The sequence below is a fragment of the Zosterops lateralis genome, assembly GCF_965231275.1.
Source record: "Zosterops lateralis genome assembly, chromosome: 9".
NCBI classification, from domain to species: Eukaryota; Metazoa; Chordata; class Aves; order Passeriformes; family Zosteropidae; genus Zosterops; species Zosterops lateralis.
In genome coordinates, this window is record NC_139769.1 from 18,531,910 (window position 1) to 18,545,937 (window position 14,028).

Sequence of the window (14,028 nt, forward strand, 5' to 3'; positions counted from 1 at the left end):
GAGGGTGTTGAACATACTAAACTACAAGGAAAAAGATCTGCTTTCAAGTGGTATTAGAGAAACACAAGGATCAGAGTGCTAGCATCAAAGATGTGTCTAAAGAATAACAGATCCACACGTCTGTGTTACAACGAGCACTCCACTCACTACTAAAGGCAACAGACTAAGATTGCTTTGGCAGTTGTTGGAAATTATTAAGTAGAACATTGACAGCCTTTCAATCACTAAGCAAGAGACAGAGAGAAAGATATTCTCCATCAGCCCACCTCACACTCTCAATGATCCCCCCACGTCTGGCTTGTCCACATTAAAAACCATTCCTAGCCCCATTATAGCAGAGATTGGGGAAAGATGCATTCAAGAAGGCATCTTATCACAGGACTCCTGGTCTTCCTTTAAAATGGCTTCTGATCTAATTCACTTAAGGCTGAAATCTGGTCTCACAATTGTGACTACATGGCAACAAGACCTGGGATCATATGGGCATTTGGAGAGGCCTTGAATGGCAAAACACAGGGATGATCACACCCTGCTCCTTTTCTCTGCCAGGTTTGTGGGCAGAGGAGCAGGGAAAAAAAAGACTGGAACTATGAACACTATGCCTGGATTTTCCTAAGCACAACATCTGAAAGACCGATCAGGTTTTGACCAAATCCTGTGCCCTGATGCTGAGATTGGAGAGAAGGACAGATGCACTTTTTCTGTGTTAAAGCGATGGGACATGTCTCAGCCAGTTATGGGAATCAACACTCCCTTAGTTGTGTCTCCCACCTGTCCAGCTGCAAGTAGCATTTAGGGAGTCATAGGCTCTTGGAAAGGGCAAAAATAAGGCACTACCTGAGCTGCAGAGGGGAAAAAACCCCTCAGATCTGGCCCTGAGCATGTGTCTCAATCTGGGGCCTCAGAAGCTTCATAAACTCTGCTGGCCTGGAGCTGGTGTGAAGGTGGATGCTTAATCGTGCCCTCGCCAGGTTGCAGAGTGAGGATAAAGGAGCAAGAGAGGCATTGCTTTCAATGAAAGCAGCCGGCCTCAAACTGCTCCCCAGGAGCGGCCCCTGGCCGGGCGAGCCCCTGGGCAGCCGGGGCAGAGGGGCTTCCCCGCGGGTCGGGCGCGCTGCGGAGGGCGGGCTGGGCAGTCCCGGCCTGGCTGGCCCGGGGTGCTCGGCCCTCCCCGCCCGCGGGCACCCCCGGCCCCGCACGGCTGGGCTGCTGCGGGCGCGGGGCCGTGACCGCCGGCGGGGCGGCCGCCCGGGCTCTGCCGGGGCCGCGGACGGAGCCGGGGCCGCCCGGCCCCGCGGGGACCCCGTCCCGGTGGGAGGGAGCCCCGGCAGGCGAGGCCGGCCGCCTCGGTTCCCCATCCACACCCCTACCCGGAGAGGGGCAGGGGCCGCGGGCGGAGCGGGCTGGGGCTGCCGGCCGAGTGCCGGGGACCGGGGCTGCCCGGACGGGGCGAGAGCCTTTCCCCGGCCCCGGCGCAGCCTGAAGGGCTCTGCCCGCCCGGCGCAGCCCGCAGCGGCCCCGGCTCCCCCGCCAGCCTGTGCCGAGGAGCCCGGCAGCCCTGCCCAGCCCGGGGCTCGCTCCCGCACACACACACACCGGGCACCCCCTCGGCCAGACACAGGGCATCCAGCTCCCCCCGCCCGGGCAGAGACACAGAATGAAACATTGCAAAGCGTAGGAAAAGATGGAAAAGGTGCTACCTTGGCAACTAGAGGAGGTGAGGAGCCAGCTGGTGGGCTGGGGGCGGTCGCGCTGCCTGCCTGCCTGCCCGCCGCCGGTACTCTCCTCGACTACGCGTATTCTTAAGCAATAACAACGTAATCCGTATTATCCACCCAAGAATACCCGTCACCGAAGAGAGTCAGAAAGCTGCTGCTGCTGTTGCTGCTGCTGGTGGAAGTGCTGCACCGGGACAATAAATCCATAACTATAATTCGCCTCTAGAAGAAGGAGAATCCACAAGGGTTGCCGAGCGATCTTGTCCCATATCCAGTGGACGCAGAACCTTCCCATCCTGAGGAAGCGAGCGAGAGGAGTAGGCATTTAATACACACACGTACAGTCCCTCTGCTCTCCTGCTCCCTTACTGGGGTGGGCAAGAGCTTGCAGGCGAGGTGAAAGGAAATAAATCAAAGTAAGGCTGAGTTTACCTGGTGATCGCTTGGATTCTTCCTCTGTGCTTCTCTGGTATCCTATTCCCTAGCTGTATGCTCCATCAATTCTCTCTGGGAGCTTGCAAGAGATGTCATACGCAGCAACAGATTCCTGTAAAAGAGATGCACGGTTAAGCACACAAATATTACAAATCTGTTTGCATAGGTGGGCTTGGGAAAGCTCCGATAAAGCAGCAGACACGCCTGAGAGACTTTTCATCTGGGCTTTGGAAATGCATTTTACAAGTCCTGACTCACACTGACTCGATGTGCTACCAAGAGGAGGGAGGGAGGAAAGGAAGGCGATGGAGAGGAAAAAAAAAAAAAAATTCAAAGAAAAAAATAGCAAAGGCTCCGATCTCAGCAGAGGCGCTCCTCCGTCAGGCCTCCTAGCGCCATAAAAATCTAAGGCGAAAAAGGCTTCAAAGTAGGGATCCGGCGCGCTCCGCTCCCCGGCAGTGCCCGAGCGGCTGCGGGCGGGCGGGCGGCTCCGCGGCGGCGGGCGGGGGCGGCGGCAGCAGCAGCGCACCTCCGCCCCGACACCTGCCGCCGCCCTGCCGAGGGCTGCCAACGGCGAACCGGGGGGAAAAAATAACAATAATAAAAGAAGTTATTTCCGAATGGCGCCCGCGGCTCTGCCCGTCACCCGGAGCAGTTCCCTTATCAGCGGCGCTCGTGCCTGGGGGAGGCGGGAGGGGGAAGCTTTGTCTGATGATCTGCCGCGGTGATAATAAACCTTTATTGTTCGCCAACTAAATAGAAAGGATCTCTGCAACGTCACGGCACGGCACACTTCGCCTGGCGCTAAGGAACTTCTCCGTGCTGTTTGTGCCCGGCTCCCGGCGCTGGGAGCGGCTCCGTGTGAGGCTGGGGAGGGGGCACTGAGACCAGCCCGGACCGCGCCGGGCGGGGACCCCGCGCTGCTCCAGCCACGGGCAATTACGCAGCACACAGAGCCCTCATTATCCACTGCACTCGGTCACTGACCAGCTTGTTGATTAGATTCCGACTGAAATTAATACAAGATGCTTGCTTTTTCTACAGATTTCTTCCTTAACGCGAGCCCTTGCCTCCCTTGACGTATTACCACTATGCTCCCTATGAAAACATACGAGAGCAGCGTTTGTTTTGTATCACAGACTCTTGCTTGAATTTGAAAGAAATCAGAAAAACAAAGAGAGAAAGAGAAAAAAAAAAAAACTTCGATAGCTACATTACCTTAAATAATTAAAAAAAATATTTCCAACACACTCTCCTCTATTTTGATCTCATTTTAGGTGTAATTTCCTGTTTCCTCTAACACAACAAGCTTTCAAGTCGTATTCTAAATGGCAGCTGGAAAGTAAATAACAAACACTGTAATTTTTTCCCGCTGTGAAACTGAAGGCTGTAACCCCATTAGCCGGCGTTGGAACTCAAATAACTGATGCAGTGGGTTTCCTTCAACTTGAACAAAAGCCGTTTGAAAAAGTGAAATGCACCGAGTCGTGGCGAAAACACTCTGTACTGATACCCTAGACCGATATTGTCCTAAATTGGGAGGCGCTCCACAAATGCATCGAGAATTAGGCAGAAATCCAAACTTTGCGTGGGGTTGTTTTTTTGGTGTTTGTTTTGGGTTTGTTTTTTTTTTAATATTAAAGCATGAGATTCTCCGGGAAGAGCAGCCCCGCGCGGCGCCAGTTCTGCTCTCGCTGTGTCCATCTGACACTGCCCTTCCCCTCCCCGAGCAGCAGAGCCCCCCCCCTGCTCCCCGCCAACACAGCGCCTGCCGAAACTTCCCGTGCCCGGCCCCGCTGCCGCCGCCCCGCACGGCCCGGCCCGGCCGCCGCACCCGCCCCGGGCCCCTCAGCACCCGCGGCGCGGACAGCGCCCAGTGCCGGCCCCGCCAGCCCCGCCAGCCCCGCCCGCCCCGGCCCCGGCCCCAGCCCCGGCCCCGGCCCCGGGCCGGCCGCAGTCCCCGGGCACGGGCACCGAGCCCCCGCCGCGCTGCGCGCCTCGCACCTTCTCCGCGGCGGGCGGGAGCTGCCCGTGGCGGCGCGCCGCGCCACTAAATACCTTTGTTCAGCGGCTCCGGAAAGCCATGTTTATCGGCGCTGCCGCCCCGCTCCGCGCCCAGACAGCCCGAGCGCCGGAGCGCCAGCCCGGCCCGGCCGGGGAAGGGCCCGGGGGCACCTCCGCCACCTCCGCCTCCCCCGCCGGGCCCGCGGAGGGGACGCGCACACCACACACACACACACACACACACACACACACACACAGAAGGGAGGGGATCGGATGGAGGGAATTAAACAATTAAGCTATCAGGAGCGGAGCTCTGAGCAGAGCTCGGGCTCTCCACGAAAAGCAAATTTCAGAGGGGGGAATATTGATCCCACCCGTCAATAGAGAGGCGCGATGCCTTTCCGTGTGAGAAATTGTTCTGAATTAGGAGGGGGGGGGGGTTCGCTGGTGAAAGGGGAGGGGGCAGAGGAGAAAAAAAAAAAAAAAAGAAAGGAAGAAGGAAGGAAATATTCATGCCTGCTCAAAGGGAACCTCTTTTTAAAATCGCTGGAAAATCGCTCCTTTTGCCACCTACCCGAGTAACCGCCAGAAATCCACCTCTGTTGAAGCGCTTACCCTTTAAATCCAGGTTTCGAGCAGAACTCCAACTGTGTGTAAAGCCAGGGAGTCATCTGATGTGTGATGGGGAATGGGCTGTGGGCAGCAGAAAGCAGCTTTCTCTCCTGGTGCCGGATTACCATGTTAACAAACCCCGTGAAGGGACCCCGGCGCCTCTGGCTGGCCGTGTCTCGTTGCTTTCACACATCGGCGGCTGCTCTTGCTTCCCATGTCCCCGGCGATCGCCTCTCAGATGAATGTGGGCTTCCAGAAAAGGAGTCGGGGGGGAGAGGAGGAAAAAAAAAATCGCCTAATGCAATCAAATCGATCTGATCTACACCATCTGTCGCCTGCCACTACACACAAGCGTTAAAATAGGAAAACGGGAGACACTGACAGCTCAGGAAGGTTGTTCTGCAGAGTTCATTTTTAGCAGAGCATAATTGGGTATGGACAGCACACAGTTACCAAAGCTGCTGTTAACCATCCAGTAGAGGATCCCGAACATGCTAATGGTGGATTAATTGAGGAAGATCTGACGTGCAAGCTTCATAGTCTCTTATTCATGACTTCCCAACGGGAAAGGACCAATGCCGTGTGGGACTATGGTAACACAGAGTCAAAGAGCTGCTAAGAAAATGGCTCTGTGTTCATAGCACCTCTCTCTGATAACAAACATATGTCGACCAGAACCGTTTAGCAGGATGGGGAAAATGAAATTTTCTTAGCCGAGGTTAGCAATTCCCATCGCTTGCACTTAAAGACAAGTGAAAAATGGACTGCGGGTCTAAGGCGCTTTCAAGTGCTGGTCTCAGGCTTTGCAGCCAGTGAAAGCAGACGGATCCTGCTCAAAAGGGGGGGTTAACCCCCACATTTCTTACTTCTTACTGTGACCAAAGTGCATCCTTAGCAAAGCTCTAAACAAGTAGTTCTGCTAGTTTCATCAGGAATGACGCAAGGTCGTTTTAATGCCAGGAACCCTTTTGACTTTTTCCAGCGGGAATGGCGCTTGGGCAAGACATTTCCGATCACTGAAATTTGACATAATCTCAGATAAATATGATTTGGGGGGGAGGGGGGGAGGGGAGGGGGGGGAAGGAAGGGGGCGGTGAGTAGGGAAGAGACGGAGTATTCATCCAGACCTGCAATCACCCCTGCTGCCAACACTCCAATTTGGTCGCGTTTTCTAGTCTTTCCTGAATTATGAGGTTATAGAGCCTTATGTGTAATTATTAAAGCCACGTATGTACACAAGCCGCGGACGCCTACGGCAGCCGCGTCTACACACACCGGCGGGGACAAAGTGCGCCCGTCGGGATGCTCCTCTCCGCTCCCTGGTGTATCCATTGCCAGGGGAGAGGCAGTGCCGGGGCAGGGGAAGGCGAGCTCCCACGGCCCGGCCCGGGCGCGTTAGGGGCGGGGAGCTGTCCGCCCGCCGGTGCTGAAGGGCCCGGCCCCGCAGACAATGGCCCGGCCGCCTCCTGCAAAGTCCGCGCGGTTCCCCCGACAATCGCTACAACAATTCGGAAAGTTCCCTTCGTTTCCACCTCTCCTGCCTGAGCCGCAAAGAATAAAAACGCCAATAATAGGAATCCAAGCAGCCGAACGTAAACGTTCCGGTAAACAATTATCGTTTAGGGCAATTCTGGAGTCAACCCCATGATCCTCCTGGAAGTTTGTGTTAATATCTTTAAAATAAACCTAGCATTTATGAATTAGATTAGCCTTGAAAACGTAGCCTAAAGACACATCAAACACTCTGCCCGATCTTTTGTTTCAATATACATTAATTAAGCACTGCCGCCTACCTACACAGCATTCTCGGGTCCCGGCCGCGGCGCCGAGCCAGCGAGCCCCGCTGCCTTTGTTGGCATTTGCGTCCAACTATTGCCCTCTGCAGGTCAAGTCCCAGGCGCGGCGAGCGCTGCCGAGCGCTCTGCGGACGGGAACCGCCGGGACCGGCGCCCCCGGGCCCCTCTTCCAAAAACATCCAACTTTCGTTGGGTTTGGTTCTTCACCACGAGGGCTCAGACGTGTTTTCTTTAGGAGGGGCTACGAGAGGGGAGATCCGGCAGCAGCCCTGCTCAGGCCGTCCTCAGCCTCCATTCCAGCCCTGTCCAGGAGACGAGAAGACTAAACAAGGCGACGTGCCACTCTGAAGACGTGTTGTTTTCTTTCTCCCTTGTCTCCGTAAGACTACGGCAAGCTTCCTAGGCAAACCCTGCCCTTCCCCGGGGTTTGCAGAAGAAGCAGGAAGAACCCGGCACCAAACAGGATGGAGCAGGTGGCGACACTCAGGATCCCCCCGACTTCTCCGGTCGGGCAACTTTTCTTCGGGCACAACTTGAGAGTTTGCTTCTCTTACTCCCTGTCCCAGGGAGACCTCACGGAAAGCCAGGCGGGCTGCGGCGAGGGGGCAGCAGCCCCTCCCTCCGCCCCAGCCCCCCGGCCCCCAGCCCAAAGGGAGGCTTCCTGCTCCTGCCGGGCCAGCGGGAATTTGGGCACGGCCCGGTGCCAGCCCGGCGGTCCCGCTGTGCCCCCGCCCGCACCGGCACCGCTCACACGGTGACCAACAAAATGCTGCACCAGAGGAGAAAACACAACGAGCCCGCTGCTGTTACGCAGATCTAGTTAGGGGTTTGCTACTTAGAATTCGGGAGATTCAGTGCCTAATAAAAGCTGGCTTCTCGCTTTCTTTTCCCCATCACACCTACACCCCTGTGTTTGTAAGGACGCGTTCTAATGCCCTCTCCCTTCTCCCTGCCGGGGTTAACACCGCGCTGGGGAGGCCGGCCCCGCAGCCCTCTGCTCCCGCGGCTGCCCGCGCACGGCCGCTATCGCCGCTCACACACATGAGGGTCTTCTCCCGGAGCCGCAGCCAGGCGGGGCGGGAGGGTGGCCGGGCTGCGGACAGGCGGTGGCCCCGGTCCCTGCCGCAGGCGGCCCGGGCAGGGGGAGCGGCCGCGCACCCCGCGCTGCGGCAGGGCCGGACACGCGCCCGCCTTTTGTCTCCGGCGGCCGCCGCCCATCCCGCCCGGGGACCGCCGCTCCCGTTCCCCGGCCCCGGGCCGGCCGGGCGGAGGCTGAGCGGGGCCGTTCCGGGCCCGGCCGAGCCGTCCCGCACCTGCGGAGCCGAGCAGCGCCGCCGCGGGCGGGCTGCGGGCAGGCGGGGAGGGCGCTGCCGGGGGCTGCCCGTGCCGCCGGAGCGGAGCGGGGCCGGGCCGCCCCCGGGCACAGTCCGCTTGCGCGGCGCGGGGCGGAGCGGCGGAGACCCCTGCTGGCCGCGCATGGGGCCGCAGCCGGGCGGGGCCGGGGGCACCCGGGGAGCGCCCGCCACGTCCAGCCCCGCCCGGCCCCGCCCGAGGAGCGCCCGCCCCGCCCGGCCCCGCCCGGCCCCGCCCGGCCCCGTCCAGCCCCGTCCAGCCCCGTCCAGCCCCGCCCGGCCCCGCCCGGCCCCGCCCGGCCCCGCCCGGCCCCGTCCGGCCCCGCCCGGCCCCGTCCAGCTCCGTCCAGCCCCGCCCGGCCCGGCCCGGCCCCGCCCGGCCCCGCCCGGCCCCGTCCAGCTCCGTCCGGCCCCGCCCGGCCCCGCCCGGCCCCGTCCAGCTCCGTCCGGCCCCGCCCGGCCCCGCCCGGCCCCGCCCGGCCCAGCCCGGCCCCGGGAGCAGCGCGGCGGGTGGGAAGTGGTGCACCCAGCTCGGGGTGACGGCAGGGGACGAGAGTGTGGGCACAGGCAGTGCAAGGAAAGGAGGCGAGCCGGGTCAGTGACACCTCCCCATGACAGGGAGCCGGGGTGGCGGGGCAGCATCTGCACGCTCGTGTTCCAGCAGCAGGAGCGGTGCCTGCCCTCGGGAATGAAGGCACTGAGGACGCTGCCAGCAGGCTCTGGGCAGGCGTCCCCTCCAGAGGGCTGAACGGTGGGGGTAGGGCCCAGCCTCTCGCAGAGGCTTCAGCCGTTCAAGGAGAACGCTGTGTGCTGACCTGCCACCCGCCCCTGCCCTGCCACCACCCGGCTCTCCCGTCCTCAGCAGCCAACACGAGGAGTTCCTCGTTCAATGTTACCTTGACCTGTTCCATCTCCTGCTGCATTGGTTCTTGAGAGCAGGGAAGGATTACCTGGAAATGTTAAATAACACCTCAAGTGCGAGGCTGGTGAGATAATCAGGGAATTGAAGAGACTCTGAACTGAGGAGCCTAAAACCCAAAACATACATGATGGAATTTGAGATAGAAGAAGCCAGTCATGATGTTTTTTCAGAACATCACTTGACATTCCATCTTGGTGATGTCTTGGCTTTTACCTGGGGACACTGGACTTGCATGGACTGACAGGCTGGTTCTCTTGGTTTTCTCAGGCATGATACCCAGTTCACAAACTGATTGAGATCCATTTAAAAGCCCTTACTTTCTCTGGCTCTACTATTCCCCTTGGAAAACTGTTCCAGAATCTCATAACTTGGCTTAAGATTTCCAGGCTGTGTTTATTAGGGGCCCGTTTATATCCATTTGTTCAGATGCCAATTTTGTCCTTGAACCTAATTAGTTCTGATATTTACTCCCCTCACAGTGTACTAATATTCCTTCTCATCATTTCTTTTGTTTAAATCAAGCTTTTCGGTGTTGTCTCGTAAGATAGAATCTTCATTTCCCTGATTATACCCATATCCTAGCAACTTATAAAAACTGGGTCATGACCAACACCCAGAAATTACGGTTTTCAAAAGGGTTCATTATTCTATCCATTTTCAGTTTGACCAAGACACAAGTAGGGAGAATGATTAGCATAAGGTCAGACAAACCACAATTCTCCTGACTTCAAGTTCTTTTGTAATCTATCAGGGACATGAGTTCTGAAAGGCTTGTGGTTTATAACTTGGCATTACATCAATGCACATTTATATACCTATATATCATTTTCTGGAGGGGAAGAATGGCCTTGTAGTTAAGAGGGTACATTAGAAATCTGGAGACGTGGCTTTGAATACCAGGTCTGCCATAGGCAACAGAGGTGATTTTGACTAGTCCTTCAGTCTTTTGCCACATTCACCACTTTTAAAATGGGGACAACAATCTTCCTATTCTTGCCTCTTTTTCTTTCCCATATACTCACTTTTTTTTTAAGGTCTCAGGCCAAGCACCTCCTTTCTGGGTACTGCTGGTGCACTGGCATCTGAAGTTGAAATGTGTCTGTGACTCTTAACCAGCAGTTAAAAATAGACAATACTCTTGTAAAGTTTACTTTAAGGGTCTATCAGAAAAGCTGTTAGAAACCATGCTAGGAACTGGAATTCCTGAGGTCTTCATCCCTTTGATTACATTAAAAACATTCTCTGTCATTAAACTAAGCCTAGGGACCAGCAGTAAAGCCAGAGACATTTAACTGAAAATCTACATCCTGGATTCTGGTTTTCAAGTCTCTACCTGGTTGAAAACCAAGTCAAACTATTATTATTATTATTATTATTATTATTATTATCTAATTTAAACATAGGTGCAAATTAATGCATTTTCTTCACCAGTGTTCAACTCAGAAATCAAATTTTTAACAACTAATACTGTAAAGAAACAGAACTAGCCCTGGAAGCCCCAACAGCCCCATAGCTGGAGTGGTTCTGGTAACAACAAATGCTATCATTGTTCTTCCCCAGCAATCCAAGTACGGAAGGTTAAGACTGAGCACAGAAACAGAGAGCACTCTGTTGAGCTGAGGTGAAGCAATGATATTTATGGGAGTAATTATCACAGAGAAAAACTGGAAAAATATGATTACAGCAAATTGTAACTCGCTCAGATATGTTCTTCGTTGTTAGAAATAGCTCAGCTGAGACCAAACCAATATGAACAACAGACTGGGAGTGTCAGACACTGATTCTCTGGAGGCTGATACCATCAGACCCTCTGAGCAGAACATGATCCAGCTTTAGCATATTAGAGAGATTGGTGTCAGCAGCCTGCCTCTTTTCCCAGCCATTGTACTCACTCCAAGCAACCTAAAAAAATGTGAGCTGCTGCGCTCCCCCTTGGAAAAGCTGACCTGGAGATGCTGTCCCTAAAGACCACTGGCAAGAGAGGCAGCTGTCTCTCAGAGCTGGGCAGTTGCCCTGCACAGCAGCTGTGGCTGGTGGGTGCTGCTGAGCAGCTGGCAGGAGACGCTCAGGTTTCAGCGTGTGGCCGTGCAGGTGAGTAGGGTTACATGGCCATGCACAACACCCATCACTGAGCTGGCACTGCCTTCCCATTCAAATCCTTTCTGAGCTTCAGCTGCTCTGGTTGACAAATGTGGGAAACCTCTGGAGAGCTTCTGCCATGAGTGCAGCCATGGACTGGCCTTGGTGTGGGGCATGAGGAGCACCCTGGCTGGAGGATGAGTTCTGCTGAAGGAACTACAACTGCCCAAAACCTGTAACGGGGTGTTGAGTATCAAACACCTTAGAGGAAGTGAATGATAAGCTCTGAAAGCTTGGAGACTTGTGTTGAAGGAGAGGATATAGCTAAGAAAAGGAACCTTCAGAAGTTGTGATTGCTGTGCAGCATTTCTGTGAGGCCTGTGTGCAGAAGGGTCTGAACACAGCCTGTGCAGACAGACTTTGTGCCTCCATATGCACCTGAAGTCCTGGCTTAACGCAAGTCATCTGCACCAATGTCTTGCCAAGTGAATTATACTTGGGGAGGGACTTTCACCACGCTTTCATGGCTGAATATTTTACATGTTCCATGTAACTAATATTTTGCAACCGATGCTTAGAAATTTTTAGAAGCAATAACCAATATTGTGTAAAAACAAAAATATCACTTAATCAACTGTTTGCATCTAAATGTACCTACCCCATGGATCAGATGCATCAAAGAAGTTCTTCAGGTGTTTTGAGAGCTCTGTAAGTGTTATTGCTGCTCTCGGTCTGTGAGAAGCATTATAAATGCTATTTACCTTTTAATTTAAAAAAATAATCTTGCAAATTAAAGACATGCTCTTGCACATCAAAGTTTAGTTAGCATCCATTTTTATTGTGCAGACTATGGCTCTCTAACAACCTATTGAGCCCATTGCCATCTGAACACGCACTGCTGCTTTCCTTTTCCCCTACATTTTGGGCATCATGTGTTAGACTTCGTCACATCCAAGAGGGAAAAATTCTGTAACTAACTGCTAATACTTAAACAGATATCCTGCTTAATATTCTTACTGCTTACAGACCCCTCAAAATATATTGGTGTGTCCTGACAAAGGCAGAGGAGCAGTTTTGGACACTTGTGTGACATACATCTTGCTATCTTACGTAGAAAATTTGACAGTGAATGACAGAACACCTTAGAGGGATCTAAGAAGATGATAAAGGCAACAGCTTTCACATGAATACAGAGTCTAGTTCCTAACAGTTACAAGCTTTTTTTACATGCATCCTTGTAATTTGACATTTATAATTCACTGTAGTGCTGAATCTCTGTCATTTTCTCACCATCAGATTCTCTATACGTGGATGTACATGTCCTTTCTAATTAGTATACCTATTTGAACATTTAATCTCATCTCTCAACCTTATTATGCAGTTGCATATTGATCAGTTATGTATCAACAAATGCTTTTGGTATAACATATACAGTTCTGTGTTGCTCCCCTCTCAGAACAGGTGCCTGTATCTTCTCTTTTCCTGGTTGTAAACCCATTTTGTAAACAAAAGCACATTAATTCACAATGGATTTAATAACAGGTAAAAATAAATATCCTGGAATCCTGCAGAGAAACATTAACCCTTGAGATTACACATACACACACACGTGCACACACACACACACACACACACACACACATAGAGTGAGTCTTTTATTGTGCATAGCATCTTCCTCATAGGGAACACCTAAGACCTTTTCCGAGGCACTGATGCCTTTGCAACACTGATAAACATTAGACCTATTTTATCCTTGGAGAAGCAGTACAGAAATATTGCAGAACTTGCTCAAGGTAAGCAAAGAAAACAGTGAGACAGCTGCAGACAGAGCAAGCCCCGAGGTCTCAGCTCCTGACCTGAAGCCCACTGGAAAACACAATCAATATGAAAATCAGGTTGCATCTGCAGGCCCCAGTTCCAGGACTGACCTTTCACTGCTCGCTCATCATTTTACATTAGCAACTTGGGTGGTGCCATGCCATTGCCTGATATTCCTGTTTATTAGTTAACTTAGTTGAGATTTAATTCAATTGAAATGAAACCTTTCCCGTGTCATGTTAAAACAGGCAATGAAGGACACACCTTTTATTAACAGTCATACTGATACTGAAGTCAAACAAAGAATTTATTTTAAGGTTTTAAATACTGTGGCTTTGTATTTGAAATAGGGGATATTCAAGTGGTTGTACTGCTTAAAGCACAGAATTAGAACTTCCCTTGCACTGGTATTCAAAAAGATATCTTAGGGAAGAATTCAAAGCAAACTTTTTACAGCTTTCAGCTGATCAGGAAAACATGTATTATATACAAATACTGAAAACTATTTTAAATGCTCTTTAATGTAACTTGTGGTTTTGACAGATAACAGGTTTACATCGAAAAGAAAACACAAGCCAGTAGCAGATCAGAAGAACTTGCCCATGCAGTTTAGAAGAGTATACAATGAGGATAAAGACTATTTTAAAGAAAAAGAGAGAAGGCACATGGATGTCAGTCTATTGTTCATACTGTTCAGTGAAGAGCTGGGAATGCTACAAGCAAGCAGCTCTGTCCTGACAGCCTCAGACTGTGAACCCAGGGCAGATCCTGCACTGCCTCCTCTAAAGGTTTCCCATTTAGTCATGCAGTGTTTTCAATGGGGAAGGAAATCTGCTCAGGACATTACTTTTACAAATATTGATCTTTATTTCTGCTGATGCATAAAGCAGATGTAAGCAGCACAAGAGAGATTTTGTTTATGTACTTTTTTTTTCCTTGGGTCTAGTTATTGATCTACAAAGTTCCACTTGGTTTTCACAAGTTTAATACAAGAAAAGGAAGAAACTAAGTTTGTTTTTGCAGCTCTCTAGTCTGAGCATCTTTCTCAAATGACCTTGATAGTGCTGGTTGGCAGTTTACCTCTTTATATAGCTCTAAGTGTCTTATAAAATACAATCCTAGTAGCACTTAATAAAAAAATTATCCTTATGAAGAGGTGCCCTGGAAAATAAAAATAGCATCAAATAGCATCTAAATATTCCTAAATACAAAATGGAAAGCAAGTGATTAATTTATTCATTTTTAATTCAGAGGAAAATATATGCATCATATTTTATATTTATATTCTCACT

General features: G+C 52.3%; 1 long non-coding RNA gene across 1 annotated transcript in view; it reads right to left on the minus strand.

Moving 5' to 3' along the window:
- Positions 1 to 1,786, minus strand: part of LOC310912741 — a 38,986-nt gene extending 37,200 nt beyond the window's left edge. The window contains exon 1 of the long non-coding RNA XR_014590707.1: positions 1,701 to 1,786. This is a non-coding gene — a long non-coding RNA (uncharacterized lncRNA). The remainder of the gene's footprint in view (positions 1 to 1,700) is intronic.
- Between the last annotated feature and the right edge of the window lie 12,242 nt (positions 1,787 to 14,028).